This window comes from Anomaloglossus baeobatrachus, chromosome 4 (genome assembly GCF_048569485.1).
Source record: "Anomaloglossus baeobatrachus isolate aAnoBae1 chromosome 4, aAnoBae1.hap1, whole genome shotgun sequence".
Classification (NCBI taxonomy): domain Eukaryota; kingdom Metazoa; phylum Chordata; class Amphibia; order Anura; family Aromobatidae; genus Anomaloglossus; species Anomaloglossus baeobatrachus.
Window position 1 is genome coordinate 391,970,853 of NC_134356.1, and position 13,439 is coordinate 391,984,291.

The 13,439-nt window shown below is 47.8% G+C and overlaps 1 pseudogene; it reads left to right on the forward strand.

Moving 5' to 3' along the window:
• The first annotated feature begins 2,117 nt into the window (after window positions 1–2,117).
• Window positions 2,118–13,439, forward strand: part of LOC142302443 (uncharacterized) — a 57,217-nt pseudogene continuing 45,895 nt past the window's right edge.

A 13,439-nucleotide genomic window follows, 5' to 3' on the forward strand; every position in this document is an offset into this window, starting at 1 on the left:
ATGGGCCAAGGCATATCCCACTGAACACCTGCACTCCTTCCTCATGGGCAGAACACTACTCAGACAACACAAGGTGAGCGAACCACACATTGGAAAGACTTTTTTGGTTCATCAACAGGCAAAAACATATTGTACATTTCCACCAATGGTAGCATGTGTTGATATTCTGTCTCTAGAGAAGTAAAGTGTTTGCAAAGGCTTCCAGAGGACAATTTGTGGGCTAGCACCATGAAAGAATTTTGATTTTAAGGATGTTACAAAGTTATTTTTTCACAGGTTATTTGTGAAAAGATCTGAAGAATAATAATCTTTATTTTTATATAACTCCAACATATTTGAAACGTTTTACATACATCAGCATCACTGTCACCTTTTGAGCTCAGAATCTAAATTCCTTATCTGTATGTCTTCAGAGTGTAGGAGGAAACCGAAGTACCCAGAGGAAACTGAAGCAAACATAGAGAGAACATACAAACTCTTTGCAGATGGTGTTCTTGGTCCGCAGCTTGGACCCCAACGATGCAAGACTGCAGTGCTAACCCTGAGCCACCGCCCAGGTAGACTTAGAAAAGCCATGAAACTCAGAAAGTAAAAAACTAAATAAAAATGTAAAGGTATTACAGTGTATGTGATGTTTTAAGTACTGTCAGAATGAAATGTAGTCTTATTTCTGACTTACTGTATAGCCTTCTGTCATGAAAATATAATAACCAGATATGTTTTCATGGTCTCTGGATCAGGGGTGATTTCCCCCCTCCCTCCAGAGCTCTACCAAATTAACAGCCAGGAAATGATTTCCTTGTCAGGAGATGTAACAGGTACCTTTCAATTATCATACAACACCTCTTCCTAGCTCTTCAAAGACCCCCTGCGTAGCCAGAGACGCTCCGACTACAATCTGTATACACAGAGGCGGAGTACAATATAGCTTTGCTGATCAAAAGGCTAGGGCAGCGGTATTGTCTACGTTGGGGAAGTATTAATATTGCGAGATACATATGTCCCCCAGATATGGCGGGCATACCGCTGATCTCGAAATTCCATACCGCACATCTCACATATTTAAGCTTAATCGTAGGACATACGTAAGAGCCACAAATTAATATCTGCCCCCCTAGAACATGCCAGATCCCCCTTGTGTGGTATCCACCTTTTGCTAAAATCCTAAAATAAAATACGACGATGCTCCCACACGGAGATATAAGGACCATGATGATTCTATAATCTTGGAAGAGGGGAAAATCCCCTCCCTTACATGATGTCAGCAGAGGTGGGGGCTGCGGGTCGGTTAGGTTAATAAAAGCCAGTGTCTTAGTACGCTCCGTGTCAATGCCAGAGGATATACATTCTGTTTATAGGATTGTCCATTTCCAAGGGGCTGCCTCCCCTCTATATCTGAGCCATAATCCATGACCAAGTGTAGTAATCTTTCATTTTTGTTCCCTTTTATTTTTATGTATTTTTATGTATACTGTACTTGTATTGTTCCCTCTTGTAAATTCTTGTATATTTTTATAAACACTGCCTATTTTCGGATTAAATATATAAAATTTAATAGTTTCTTTCCTCATGCTCTATATCTATGAATCCAAAACCTGAAGGGCCTTATGCTATCTGTAACGGGTGTCCGAACTTCCTGTACCAAGTTTCGGTGGTGGCAGCAGAATTATTGTGGTGCTATCATTAAGGGTACCGAGGTATATATATATTCCAATAGCGGGAATCGGGGATATATACATTTACCCTTGCTGTGAGACCTCCAATATTTGGCATTATTAGCTCAGCAGCCTCATTTACTTATTGTCCGGCAGTTCCGAAATTGACCTGACACTAAGGGGGCGCTAGAGAGTCGTCGTGTTCTTGACAAATCCGTGAACAGCTGCGGGATATCTGAGTGACTCCCCCGGCTGTTCATGACAAATTCGTGGCAAGCGGTGGGATATAGAGCATTAGTGATCTGGTTTGAGCAATCATCCCTTTCACTAAAAACTTGCAAAAGTTTTGAGGATCAAACTCAGTGTTTAAATATACCTGGAACAATACTGTACGTGTAGCAGTTACCCCCTCCCCTCTTTTGTTTTTCTAGCCTATCTTTTATTTGGCAACTGACTGCTAGAATGGCAGCTGCTTATAAGAAGCATGAGAAAGCTGTGCTGATCCAAATGTGTGAGGAGCGAGGCCTCGATGGGTCCAACAAGACCAAAGAGATGCTAATCTGTGGCTTGGTGGAGGATGATCTCAAAGACCAGCGCAATGTGGCCCAAGAGCATGGGACCAGCGAAGCACCAGGAGACCTTGCCACGGACCTAGCTCCAGGACGGTCCGCAGAACTGTCAGATTCCGAGGGGTATGGCAGCAACCCTAGCTCCCGGAGTGGAAGGGACTCTTACTTGCCGATGATTCTGCAGCAACTGGAGAATGTGACTCTCGAGCACGGCTACAGTTTGTGCTACAAGAACGCCAAACAGAGCGTGAGTTTGCTGAGCGCCAGGCCCAGCAAGAGGCTGAGAGAGTCGAGCGGGAGGCTGAGAGAGCTGAGCGTCAAGCCCAGAGAGACCATGAGTTGAAGGTCCTCCAAGCCCGGCAGCAGACACCTTCCTCACTGAACGGTGAGTCCAATAATGCCAGCAGCTTTAAGCCCCGACCAGAGCACTTTCCTATGATGGAAAAGGATGGGGATTTGGATACCTTTCTGAGGGGATTTGAAAAGACTTGCTTGCAGTACCAGTTGCCCTCAGCACAATGGGCATGATACTTAACCCCAGGGCTGCGAGGCAAGGCCCTGGACGCGTTTGCCAGTCTCCCTCAAGAGCATAGTGGAGACTATGAGGCCATAAAGCAGGCCCTAATACGGAAGTATCAGCTGACTCTAGAGATGTACCGCAAAAAGTTCCAGACCCTCCAGTGTGGACCACACGACAGCAACAGAGACGTTGTGGATGGGCTTCGGACCAACTTTAACCAATGGGCCCAAGGACTGTCCACCACCACTGGTGAGCAGATAACAGACCTGATGGTAAAGGACCAATTCCTACACCTGTGTCCTGCAGACGTGCGACAGTTCGTGATGGACCGGGAACCAAAGGATGCGAATACAACCGCACAGATTGCTGACACCTATGAGGCCAACCGTGCATCGGGGGTGCTGAAGCCTTCCACCACCAGCTGGAAAGGGGTGGTAAGATGACTACTACCACCCCTGCCCCTGCCAGCCGACCTCCTGGAGGTTCTGTCTCATCTACTAGTGCCCGACCCACCTCTGACCCACGCAGGTGTTTTTCCTGCAACCAGCCTGGACACCTCAGCTCTGCTTGCCCAGAGAGGCAGAAGAGGAACCCCACATCCAAGGCCCAAGGGCCTAGTGCAGCAGTTTTTTTGGTGGGGGAGGCGAATGGTAGGGCCTGTGACAACCTACACTCTGTCACAGTGGGCGGCACCCTCACTGTGGGGCTCAAGGACACTGGAGCCGACCGAACCCTGATCCGCCCCGAATTGGTGCCTCCTGAAAACTTTATCCCGGGAAAACTCCTGACTGTCACTGGGGTTGGGGGTGTTCGCCAATCTTTACCAATGGCCCGGGTTTCCCTCGACTGGGGTGCTGGGAGAGGGTGGAGGGAAGTGGGGGTGTCCGAACATCTACCAGCAAATGTTTTATTGGGGACTGATCTGGGATGATTGGTTGCACAATTTGTCCCTGATGACCCTCTCCAATCCAATAAGTCTTGTGATGCAAATGTTGTTGATAAGTCATGTGATGCAAGCACTGTTAAGTCATGTGACCCGAATGTGGATATCCAGAATGTGATTACAAATGTTGTGCATGGAAATAAAGTGGAGGTTTGTACAGGGGAACTCAGCCATGCCACGCTGCGGGGTGACGTGGCTGAGGCCATCCCCAAGGTAGTAATTGTCTGTGCTGACAGAGATGGAGGCAGACATGAGAATCACGAGGAAGGTGGTCAAATGCAGCTGACCAGTGTCACAGCGGACGGTGACACGGCCGGTGGTAGCTGCCCCAGGATTAGCACTGCTCCTTAGGTACTACGGGATCAGGAGCAAGTAGCACCCAGAGCCGGTCAGGCTGATGGGGAAGAGTTGTTACCCCCCGGGGAGACAGCCTACATCGGCGCTGTCACCCACAGTCAGAGTGCCTAGAAGGCAGGTAGCGCGCTGACTTCTGGCCCCTCTCCACACAGGGGGATAACAGAACCAGGTGCGGACTCCGAGGGGGTCACAGAGGGTTACAGCCAGGTTGGGACCCTAACGTCACTTTTGGCTGCCTCCAGCCAGGAGTTCCAGTCGGCTCTGTACTCAGATGTCAGCCTAGAGACATTGAGGGACCTTGCGGAGAAGCCCGTCTCTGTGACCAATAAGGAGAGGGTATTCTGGGACCAGGGGAGGTTGTACCGAGAGACTGTTCCCTGTAACTCCCAACAGGAGGGGCTGAATGAAAGACAGCTGGTTGTGCCCTACTGCTTTAGGGAAGAGTTGTTGCGGGTGGCCCATGAGATCCCCCTCGCTGGACACTTGGGGGTCAGCAAGACCAAGGCCCAGCTGTCTCACCATTTCTATTGGCCCAAGATGGGGACAGATGTTGCCAACTACTGCTGCTCCTGTATCAAGTGTCAGAGAGTGGGGAAGTCGGGGCCTGCTCCCAAAGCTCCCCTGATCCCTCTGCCAGTGATAGAGGAACCTTTCCAGAGGATCGCTGTGGACATCGTTGGGCCTCTGGCCATCCCCAGCAGCTCTGGCAAACATTTTGTCCTTACTGTGGTAGACTATGCTACCCGGTATCCGGAGGCAGTGGCTCTGTCCTCCATTAGGGCCGATAAGGTGGCAGATGCCCTCTTGGCCATCTTCTCCAGAGTAGGATTTCCCAGGGAGATGCTTACCGACCAGGGACTCAGTTCATGTCCCGTTTAATGGAGGCTTTCTGTAAGAAAATGCAGGTGCAGCATCTGGTGTCCAGTGCGTATCACCCACAGACCAATGGTTTGTGCAAACGACTTAATGGCACTCTTAAGCAAATGCTGAAGATGCTGGTTGAGTCTCAGGGACGCGACTGGGAGCGGTACCTCCCACACCTGCTATTTGCTTACCGAGAGGTCCCACAGGCCTCAACGGGATTCTCCCCCTTTGAGCTCCTGTATGGCAGACAAGTCCGGGGACCCCTCGGTCTGGTAAGGGAATCCTGGGAAGAGGAACTGAACCCCCCAGAGGTGTCTGTTGTGGAGTATGTCATGCGGCTCCGTGACAAAATGCAGGCCTTGTCGCAGCTGGTGCATGACAACATGGCGCAGGCCCAGGCTGATCAGAAGCGATGGTACGACCAAAACACCCGGCAGCGGACCTACCAGGTAGGTCAGAAGGTGTGGGTCCTGGTCCTAGTGCCAAAAGATAAGCTTCAGGTAGTCTGGGAAGGCCCATATGTCATACACTAGCAGCTCAACCCAGTCACCTACGTGGTCACCCTCGACCATGCCCGGGGCAGGCGGAAGGCCTTCCACATCAATATGATGAAGGCGCATCAAGAACATGAGGCCTGCGCTCTACCGGTCTGCAACCTGCCCGAAGACGGGGAGGAAGACCCCCTCCTGGACATGCTCGCCCAGTCCAAGTCGAGTGGGTCCATGGAGGATGCAAGGGTAAGTGACCTGCTGTCCAGCAGTCAGCGGTCCCAGCTGCGGGAGGTACTGTAAACCTTCCTAGGCATGTTCACCAACATGCCCGGAAGGACAAAGTTAGCAGCCCACCATGTGGACACCGGGGATCACCCCCATATCAGGCGGGCCGCATTTCGGATCTCACTGGAAGTACAGCATGTCATGCGCCAGGAGATCGACGAGATGCTGACACTGGGGGTGATCTAGAGGTCCAAGAGTGTGTGGGCCTCCTTGGTAGTCCTAGTGCCAAAGGAGGACCGGACCACCCGGTTCTGCGTGGACTACAGGGGGCTCAACGCCATAACGGTCACCGATGTGCACCCCATGCCACACATCGATGACCTGCTTGAGCGGCTAGCCGGATCGAGGTACCTGTCCATCATGGACTTGAGTCGGGGATACTGGCAGATTCCCCTGAGCCCTGAGGCTCAGGAGAGATCAGCCTTTATCACCCCCTTTGGGCTGTATGAGTCCACCTTTATGCCCTTCGGCATGAAAAATGCTCCTGCTACTTTCCAGCGGATGGTCAATCACCTGCTTGAGGGACTGGAAGGGTACGCCGTGGCGTACCTGGATGACATTGCCATCTTCAGTCCAACCTGGGAGGATCACCTCGGGCATCTACGACAGGTGCTCGGGTGCATCCATCAAGCAGGCTTGACCATCAAGCCAGGGAAGTGACAGCTGGGCATGAGTAAGGTTCACTATCTTGGGCACCGGGTAGGCGGGGGCACTCTCAAGCAAGAGCCTGAGAAAGTGGACACCATCACGTCCTGGCCCACCCCCAGGACCAAGAAGCAGGTGATGTCCTTCGTGGGTACCGCAGGGTACTATAGGTGGTTCGTACCAAACTATAGTAGCCTTGCAAAGCCCCTGACAGACCTCACCAGAAAGAGGCTACCCCATGCAGTCAACTGGACAAACGATTGCGAGGTGGCCTTTCGAGGGTTAAACACCGCCCTCACCAGCGCCCCTGTACTCCAAGCAGTTGACCTCACGCAGCCGTTTGTGGTGCAGACCGACGCTACCGAGTTTGGCCTCGGTGCTGTGCTCAGCCAGGTCCATCCGGGAAGCTAGGAGCATCCCATGCTGTACCTAACCCGGAAGCTCCTGCCGAGGGAAGTGGCCTACTCCACTATGGAGAAGGAATGCCTGGCAATCATGTGGGCCCTGCAACGTCTGCAGCCCTACTCTACTTGTACGGGCACTCCTCCACTGTGGTGACAGACCACAACCCCCTCAGCTGGCTACACACCGTGTGCGGGACCAATGGGAGGTTGCTGCGTTGGAGCCTCGCGGTCCAGCAGTACGACTTTGCCGTTTTTCACAAGAAAGGCAGCGAGCATGGCAATGCTGACGGGTTATCCCGGCGAGGGGAGACTGCGGAGCTGCACCTGGAGGAGTACCGAGAGGTATTGCCTCCATAGCGCATTCAAGAAGGGGGAAGTGTCATGAAAATATAATAAGCAGATATGTTTTCATGGTCTCTGGATTAGGGGTGATTCCCTCCCTCCCTCCAGAGCCCTACCAAATTAACAGCCAGAAAACAATTTCCTTGTTAGGAGATGTAACAGGTACCTTTCAATTATCTTACAACACCTCTTCCCAGCTCTTCAAAGACCCCCTGCGTAGCCAGAGACGCTCCAACTATCCGACTACAATCTGTATACACAGGGGCGGAGTACAAGTTTCCTGCAGGAATATAGCTTTGCTGATCAAAAGGCTAGGGCAGCAGTATTGTCTCCGTTGGGCAAGTATTAATATTGTGAGATACATATGTCCCCCAGATATGGCGGGCATACCGCTGATCTCGAAATTCCATACCGCACATCTCACATATTTAAGCTTAATCGTAGGACATACGGAAGAGCCACAAATTAATATCTGCGCCCCAGAACATGCCAGATCCCCTTGTGTGGTATCCACCTTTTGCTAAAATCCTAAAATAAAATACGACGGTAATATCATCCGCATGGGATGCTCCCACACGGAGATATAAGGACCATGACGATTCTATAATCTTGGAAGAGGGGAAAATACCCTCCCTTACATGATGTCAGCAGAGGTGGGGGCTGCGGGTCGGTTAGGTTAATAAAAGCCAGTGTCTTAGTACGCTCTGTGTCAATGCCAGAGGATATACATTCTGTTTATAGGATTGTCCATTTCCAAGGGGCTGCCTCCCCCCTATATCTGAGCCATAATCCATGACCAAGTGTAGTAATCTTTCATTTTTGTTCCCTTTTATTTTTATGTATTTTTATGTATACTGTACTTGTATTGTTCCCTCTTGTAAATTCTTGTATATTTTTATAAACACTGCCTATTTTCGGATTAAATATATAAAATTTAATAGTTTCTTTCCTCATGCTCTATATCTATGAATCCAAAACCCGAAGGGCCTTATGCTATCTGTAACGGGTGTCCGAATTTCCTGTACCAAGTTTCGGTGGTGGCAGCAGAATTATTGTGGTGTAGAATTATTGTGGTGCTATCATTAAGGGTACCGAGGTATATATATATTCCATTAGCGGGAATTGGTGCCTCATTTACTTATTGTCCGGCAGTTCCGAAATTGACCTGACACTAAGGGGGCGCTAGAGAGTAGTCGTGTTCTTGACAAATCCGTGAACAGCTGCGGGATATCTGAGTGACTCCCCCGCCTGTTCATGACACCTTCATTTTTCACTATTTTTTCCTTCTGTAGACTCTATCTGTAATTGTCCGTTTTACCAGAGCTAACAGATGAGACTAGGTGATATCATATCTCCAAAACACTCCACACACACTGCTGCGTATCCCCAGAAGCAGTAGAAGCATGTAGGATACTATACAGCAGTAATGAGCAGTGTAGCTGCAAATCCAGCACTGGAGTGAAATAAATGATTGGTGCTTGTAAGTGTGTTTATGTCTCTTACTCTTTGTTCCTTTTCCTCACTCCTTGCCTCTCTGCAGATTCCTATGGACAGCATGTAACCTTATTCCACAATCATGTAAAAGTGTATCTGGTCTCTTAGCAAGAATTTTAGTAGAGAGCTGTGACCTCAGGTGAAGTAATTTTTGATGTGATTTCAGTACATTTTTCTTCCAGGAGATGCAGATTTGGTGCAGAAATGTTTGCAACCAAATATTCAATGTGTGCTCAGCGCTTAATATGGTAATTCAGCATTGAGTTCAATGACTTCACCTGAGGTCACAGCTGAGTTTCCCACGGTACCCCAGCTGTGACCTCAGGTGAACTCATCAAACTCAGGTGAAGTCATCGAACTCAATGCCGGATAATCGGATTAGGTGATGTGTGCACGTTGAGTATTTGGTTGCAGACTTTTCTGCACCAAATCTGCATCTACTGGCAGAAAAACTGACCCAAATCGCATGCATTTTGGATGCAGTTTTGGTGCACTTATCTGCCAGGAGATGCAGACTTGGTGCAGGAATGTCTGCAATAAAATAATGTGTGCACATTGCCTAATTTGGCATTGAGTTAAATGACTTCATCTGAGGTCACAGCTGAGGTCACAGCTGGGGTTCCTCATTGAACTCAGTGACCTCACCTCAGGTAAAGTAATTGAACTCAGTGTCGGATTACTGGATTAGGTGATGTGTGCATGTTGAGTATTTGGATGCAGACATTTCTGCACTAAATCTGCATCTTCTGGCAGAAAAATGCACAGAAACCGTATATATATTTGATGAGGTTTTGCCAGGAGATGCAGATTTGGTGCAGAAATGTCTGCAACCAAATACTCAATGCATACAAATCGTGTAATCTGGTAATCCAGCACTGAGATCAATAACTTCACCTGAGGTGAGGTTACTGAGTACAAAAAACATTCACCTAGGGTCATTTCACCTGCGGTCACAGCTGGGGTACAGTGTGAACCAACAGCTGTGACCTCAGGTGAACTCACTGATTTAACCACTCACAGCTGCGGCTGTGTCAGTGTGTCCCTGACAATGCATAATCAGTCACATTTTCTAATAAGACCACACACTGCAACCTCAGATGTAGTAGAGCCGGGATCATCATGGGATGTTCTGTCTATGGATTACGTGGGACCTGCAGTCACAGCCATTTAAATTGCATTGTCAGATTTTGACAGCACAATCTAAATGGTTAGCTAATCTACCTGCACCTGTTAGCTGCACATGTCTGCGGCAACCGGGGAGAAACGACCTTGGACTATATATGCGTCCAAAGTCGGGAAGGGGTTAAGACAGACAGTGGAAATGCTTAGATCTGCTCCTTTTTTGTGCGGTGCCTTTGCAATATATTTCACCTTGCCAATATTTTTGTATTTTTAATAGAAATAACTGATAAGTTTTATCAGAATGGATTCTGAAGTTAAATTCGCTGGATCAAAACTCTTCTCTTAATAATGCACAATGTGCTCCCTGAGATGACTCCAACTTTGACCAACTTTTTAAAATTCGTCCGGTCATTGAACACTTCACCAATAAATTTGCAGAGGTATAAATTCCCCAAGGGGACATCTGTGTGGATGAGTACCTAATACATTTCAAGGGGAAGCTTAATTTCCGACAATGCCTTCCTAGTAAGAGGGTGAGGTATGGAAAAAAATTGTACAAACTGTGCAAGAGTACTTCAGGGTACACCCAGAGATTTATGTTTATGAAGGGAAGGACACCTGGTTTCAACCCGCTGAATGCTGCCGCTCTGTCCTAGAAGTGAGTGGGAGAATTATGTGGGATTTGGTGCACCCACTGCTGGATCAGGATTATCACTTCTACGTAGATAACTTTTACACCAGATTCCCACTCTTCAAGTCCCTCTCTGCCAGAGCTACTGCAGCATGCGGTACTATGTACAAAAACCAGAGAGGCTTCCCTAGATCAATAATTGGGTAGATGCTCCAAAAGGGGGTGAGCAGGGGCCAATGTTGCAACAACATGCTAGTGGTCAAGTATAAAGACAAGAGGGATGTCATTTTGTTGACCACATTACATTTTAATGGCTGCACCCATACCACTGTCAGAGGTACCACTCCACAGCTCCCTAAACCACACTGTGACCAGTGGTATAATAAGAACATGGGGGGAAGTTGATCTCTCATGAAAATAAAAAAAAATTTGTGCTAAACCCAGATTTTTGTGGGAAAAATTAGAATTTTTTATTTTCATGCCTCAGCAGTATAAAATTCTGTAAAGCACCTGGGGGCTCAAGGTGATCACCACACCTCTAGATAAATTCCCTGGGGAGAGGGAGTTTTCAAAATGGTGACGGTTTCCAATGTTTAAGCACATCAAAGCCTCTGCCATTGCAACATGGCTCATGCAAACAATTCAATCAATATCTGTGCTAAAAAAATATCACTCCTTCCTTTTGGTGCTCGACAGTGTGCTCAAACAGTACTTTTATACCACATATGAGGGATTGGTATACTGAGTAGACATTGCACAACAGATTTTGGGGTCCATTTTCTCCTGTTACTCTTGTGGAAATAAAAAATTATGAGCTAAAGCAACATCTTTGTTAGGAAAATTTGATCTTTTATATTCACAGCTCAACATGTAGTTTTCCAAAATGGGGTCACTTGTGGGCTGTTTTCACTGTTTAGGCACATCAGGACCTCTGCAAATGTGACATGGCATCCACTATCAATTCCAGATGATTTTGCTTTCCAAAAGTTAAATGGTGTTTCTTCCCTTCCAAGCCCTGTCGTGCACCCAAACAATAGTTTTCCACGACATATGGGGTCTCTGCGTACTCAGGAGAAATTGCACAACAAATTGTACGGTCCAATTTTTCCTGTTACTGGAGCTGGGCAGACCTGGACTGTAAAAGTCCGGATCCGTGCGGTTTTAATGATGCCCAGATGCCGGGCATGGGATTCCGAATGTTTGATCCGGATTTGGCACTCGAGAAAATAAAAAAAAATAAAGGAAAAATAAAGAAAACAAGAATGAAGCAAGTGCTTCCTACTTACCAGCCCTGGGCTTATCTTGGCTGTGTAGCAAAATAAAAGAAACCGCATGCAAATTTTCTTTATTATTTAAATAAATAAATAAATAATTTTAAAAAATGACGTGCGGCCCCCCCCCCCCAATTTTCATACCCACTGGAGACACCCAGCCTAAAAATATCAGCCTCAAGCCATCCATTAGATGCGACAAGCCTGGCGCTTTACTGGCTCTTTCTGATTGCCCTGTGGCAATTGGGGTGATAAGCAGTTAATAACAACTCCCAGTTGCTACTAAACCCCAGATTAGTGCTGGCAGCGTCTATGACACCCACATCACTAATCTGTAAATGAAAGTAAATAAACACAAACACTGAAAAAATCCTTTATTTGGAATAAAAAGTCAAAAACGCGCCCTCTTTCACCACTTTATTAACCCCCCAAACACACCTGCAGGTCCAAAGTAATCCACATGAGATCCCACAATGATTCAGCTCTGCTACATCCAAGTCACAGCAAGTGGCCATAGAACATGACCGCCTGCTGTGAGTGCAGAGAATGAGTGAGCTGCACAATGAGCGGTGACATCACTCAGGTGATTTCCGGTCACAGCTGGAGGTTCCCACGGTCCTTCACCTGTGATCGCAAGTAACCTGACCTCAGGTGGCGGTCAGTGAGTTCACAGACCTGCATCTCCTGGCAGAAAACTGCAGTTTTTTTCGCCAACAGATGCAGATTTAGTGATGAATTTTTTACACCATATTCCTGCACCCAATCTACACTTTCTGGTAAAAGAATATGTTCTTTCACGCATTTTGTTGCCGTGGTTTTTGCCCTGATTTTCTGCCAGGAGGTGCACATTTGGAGCTGCAATCATCTGCACCAGATTTCAGCACCAAATTTGCACCTTATGGCAGAAACCCCCCCCACTTTTTTTGCATTTTTGGGCCAGGAGATGCAAATTTGGTGATGAAATTTTTACACCCTATTCCTGGACCCAATCTACACCTCCTCAGCCATGGGAAAGTGAGGAACCCGGGAATAGGTAGATATTGCAATCATACGGCGTTTGTGGCAATAGTGTCTCGGCCTCCTTCTTGTCAAAGACATCCGCAAAGGACCAGTAGGCAGATGGCAGACCAGGAAGATTTAAATGCTTCACAGACAGTCTGGCAGGACAGCCTGGAAAAAAGCATTTCTCGTGACACAACTGACCCCATCTGAGCACATCTCCGGATCTTCAGTCCAAGACCAGCTTGTGCATATGATGCCAAGGCAGGCCCAGTAGCAGTGAATGTGACAGACCAGGAAGCACGTGGAAGGAGATCTACATTGCCACGCAGAGCTCCTCTTGCTTGGTGATGAACTGGATGGCGTTGGTCAAAGGTTTTCAATCCACGTATATCATGGCTATGGGAACTTGAAGTCACTGGATGGGAATTCGGTACCGATCCACTATGGCCTGTTGCATGAAATTCCCTGTTGAATCGGAGTCAAGGCAGGCCTGCCCAGTGAATCGAGTGCTGCCACAGGATAAGGTCACTGACAGAGATAGGGACAGAGAGGACTTGCTTTCACCTAGCGTAGCCTCCCCTACGGACCCTAAGCTTGGAAGTTTCCCAGCTACATAGGACAGAAAAGGATAAGGTGTTTAGTAGAGATGATAGGACCCGTGGAAGTTCAGTTCGGCGAGTTCAGCTGGACTTTAGGAAAAGTTTGATTTGGGACCCAGACTTGATCTGAACACTAATGGAAGTTACTAATTGGGCAGTTCAGGTCTCCACCAACAGGCAGCAAGCCATAAACTGATTAGTCCCAGGGGAAATGAGGGAGGTGTTTTTCCATTTTTTTTGTTTAG